Below are 4,376 nucleotides of genomic sequence, written 5' to 3'. Positions count from 1 at the left end.
TGACTGCGCTGAGCAGCTAACGGGAGTCAGACGGGTTATTATGGGATGTCAGCTGGGACAAAACCTTGTTTTATGATTTGATCCTGCTCCACCTGGAACAGATACACACACACACACACACACACCACAGCTTGGCTCAGACAGTTATTCAGGAGGTGAGTTGAGGTCAGGGGGAGCAGATTAACTCCTTGTCTCCTGGAGGGTAAAAAGCAGCCCCCAGGAACTAGCCTGTTGTTGCAGTTAACCTTTTCTTGACATGGGATGGGAAGTTATTTTAGATTGAGGAATGGGGTAACTTGCGGCCCGCCAGGCGCAGACCATGCAAAAATCTGACTTACGGTGTGAGTTAATAAATAAAGACAATTAGCCTACTTTCTTTCTTTGATGGGGCGGTAAGAGACCTGGATAATAGGTAGGGGGCACTGGCCTAGGCTGCCGTACAGACTATTGATGCTGCAATATATAAGTTAGATGACGTCCCGCACACTTAAAGGATGGCTTTACCAATTATCAACCCACTTTGTATCATAATCTCGGTAATATAAGCACATGGGCAGTGTTTACCTTCTCTCTCTGTTTTCCTCAAGGAGAAAAACACTCGCTTTCTCTGCCTGCAGAAGCTCCGCCCCTCTCATCCTTTAAACAGGTGCACAGTGTGAACCTAGAATAACCACACAGACTAGAGCAGTGACTTTAAAGCCAACATTTAATGAAGCATAAAAAGGTTAAGCACCAGTATTAACATACAGACATTATATACACACACGTCAGTAACAGCTGCATATATGATAATGTACATGTGTAACGCTGATACCATTGGGCGAGTACAGAGCAGCCTGTTGGTTCAAATCAGGATTGGGGGTCAATTCACTTTCGGTTGAAGAGTTTGCTCATTAAATCACACCAGAGGCAAAATGTAAGCCAAAATGGCGGACCCACCAAGTGAGAGCTGAGCCAGACTGACGGTCTTGACAGAAAGACAGTGTGTGACAGCTGAAGAGTTTTCAAAGGCTTTTAGAGCTTTCAAAGAGCTATTTATATCTATAGCATGTAAACACTGGACTGGAATAGACACAAAGGGTTTAGAAAGCTTCCAGCAATTATTTTCCGACCTGCATGCCAAACTCCAAGAATGTCTTGGTCAGCTGTAAACCCACAAACAATGCGGTCAAAACACCTGAAAGGTTCTATTATCCAGTTTATGGATGGAATAAATTACTCAGCTCTTTGTAAATGAAATGCTTTGATTGATGAAATAAAAAGTTAATTGACCCGAATCCTGTTTTAAATGCTTCAAAGCACATCAGACTGTCTATAAATCTTTTGGAACTGTCGCTCTGCACCGCTCCACCTCCAAACAGTACCGTCACCATGTGTGCTGTCCATTAACGTACCAAGCAAATATATTAGGTTTTAAATAGCTTTCATCCAAAACAACGTAAACTGGGACCATTTTATAAGAACAGTAGCATTTACAAATATGAGTGTGCTGCGTGTGGTGCGCTTTAAAAGGTTAAAGTTCAAATGACAATAAATACAAAACAAGGCTACTACAAACAGCCCAGCGTCTGTCCTGTCCGTTTGTCTCAAAGTGCAGGGAGATAAGGAGATAACTGCAGGCCATGTAGGCCAGGGTTTCACACCTGTAACCTCACAAGAGGTACGAGCCTCCGAAGAACCTCTGAAGAACCCTATGAAGGTACCACTCCTACCAGACACTTGGGAACATGGTCCTAAACTGGTTTCTCTTTTCAGGCCCTACAGACAACCATGTTTACATCACTCGGCCTAGGCATTTGTTGGGCCGAGAGACAGAGAGACAGAGGGGGGGTGGGGGCAGAGAGCAACTAGAGAGCGACAGAGAGACACGAGACAGAGAGGAGAGACTAACTGTCTCTCCATGTGATAGAGAAGCCATATGTAGCATTTTATAATGAATTTTTTACTGTACCTAGACTGTGGATATAGTTAATGAAATATTTGAATATCAATAGCCGTATTCAGACTTGAGTTGAAATGAAAAATTGAGAGAGAGAGAGGGAGGAGAGTTAATGTGATAAGCCAGAAGCCAGATTTAGTGTTTTTATAACGATTTTTTACTCTACCCAGACCCCAGACTGTGAATATAGTTAATGAAATATTTACCGGTATATCAATAAATCAGACTGAGTTTAAATGAAAAATGGACGACTAGAGAGAGTGACACCAGGGAGAGGCTGTAGCGGGCTTAGTTTTAAAGCCAGAGTGACGTTTCTGGTAGCATATGAAACTAGATGACCTAAGTCCTAAGGCATCCATTGGTACCATTCCATGCTAGCTTGCCGGGAAGGGGGCCAAATAACACTCCAAAGTTTGCCAAGGTTTTGCGAGGGAAAAATATTTTCAAAGTGGTCTGACCTCTCACCTCAAGATACCTCAATGGAAATAGGTTAGGTACCTACGAGGCTCCCCTTTACAGATAAGGTAGAATTTTTTTAGATGGGTTCACACTAGCATTTTTCAACAAGACAGCATCAAAAGATCACATCAGTGGGTGGGGGGGGGGGGGTTGCTGATACCCCAGAAAATCTCCCTTCACAGCCTAATGTTGGGAGATATGAGTTAACTTAATTCAGCTACTGTGAGTGTTGCCTGCAGTTCAGATAGGTTTTTACTTTTGGAATGTGTTAATGGCTAGGCTAACTGCTGAAACAGATTTTTCAGCAGTTAGCCTACATTAAGCCAGTATAATTAAGCGCTGTCTGACCGGGTCCTTCTGAAAACCTGTTTTGAAAGCAGGGGTACAGACGACCCCATCCTGTTCGTGTAACCATATCTGTCCCGCTTTGATTTATGATGCTAAGGAAGTAACCATGGTAACAGACAACAAAATATGGCTGTTTCCATTTCTTGGCTCAATTGCTTTCAGACTGACGGGATTGCTTTCAAGCCAGTCGAGCTAAGAGTGGCTCTGTCAAAAGTCACTGAGACAAGGATGGAAATGCACAGTGTTTCAAAACAAGCCAGCCAGGTGGACCCAGTGGACACAGGATCTGATGTCACAATCTCTTCTGCCAGGATAGATCAATTGATTCCAGAAGATGTCGAAAAATCCAAAATCAATTTCAAGCAAATCATTAGAAATTATATTATTTTATAGGCAAAGACCTTGAGATCCATAATGACTTGTTAGGAGTACATGTCGCTTTCTTCCAGGATAACTGTAACCATAACTACAGTAACAGACTGTAGTTAGAGAGTAAAGAGGCTCGGGTTGGTTTAGGTGTCAATGTAGAATTACGTTTTATCCACTTCATTAGTGTGCCATGCAGTACTCAAACTGTCACAGAACTGCATGTTTCTCCATTAGGTTTGGTTCACAGTTGGTTTGGTTGAGGTCCACATCCTGGTACTGTAAAGGCACCAAACAGGTCGGGGTTCTGTAGGCAGGGTGACAAACTGCTTTTTGCTCCACAAATAAGCAGAGCTGCTCACTGACGACGTTTACACACAGTAAATATCTTATTCTGAAAAAGACAATATCCCTACTACGCTGTTTACATGGCTAATGAAAATGAATATTCCACTAATATTCCCGTCTAATGTCAGTGTTTTGCGATATTTGTGCATATCCAAAAACCTGTTGCTATCCAAGTCTTTCATAATGGTTAAAAGTACTGTAGATGTGTTTCTCCTTCTGACTAGAAATGTGGGCTTTTATTTTAGCCAGCATATCTGGCTAGTTGGTTTGTTTACAACACACACATACTGTAGCTGGCCATAAACAGGCAAGAGGCTGTGTGTCGCAAACTGCGGTCAAAACCTACATTGAGACGGATACTGTATTCCCAATGAGCTCTTTACATGTCCAAAGAATGCTCAGAAAACCGAATAATATCAGCATATCCCACGTCTTAAACGGAAAATGCTACATTCGGAATAAGGCCTAACAGAATATCCAAACGGAATATGCTGTTTACATGACCCGTATCAAATTTGGAATATTGTCATATTCGGAATAATAGTGTAATATTAGTGTGCCTGTAAACGTAGTGAGTGTTCCAATGGAAAACAAGTATCAAAGTACTGATACTGCAATCTGGGCACCCAGAGTCTATCAGTATGATGATGAATATGACTCTCGGAAGCTTTTTTTTGCAACAGCGCTGCCACCATTTTGGCTTGAAAAACACCTCCTTGCCCCAATGGGACCACAGCAGAACGTTAATCAGAACCATGACAGCCAATCAGACATAGCCTAGTCTCCAAAATGGCGGATTTGCTTTGCGGTGATGTTGCAATGGAACAACCTATTGACTGTCAATGGAAGTTCTTTGACAGTACTGACACTGGGTCCAGTGAGGTGGTGTTGGGGTGGGAAAGCCGTTGTTCCTGAC

This window comes from Poromitra crassiceps (assembly GCF_964638095.1).
Source record: "Poromitra crassiceps genome assembly, contig: HAP1_SCAFFOLD_613, whole genome shotgun sequence".
In the NCBI taxonomy this organism is placed as follows: domain Eukaryota; kingdom Metazoa; phylum Chordata; class Actinopteri; order Beryciformes; family Melamphaidae; genus Poromitra; species Poromitra crassiceps.
The sequence above is the reverse complement of the archived record's forward strand: the minus strand, read 5'-3'. Positions refer to the sequence as shown.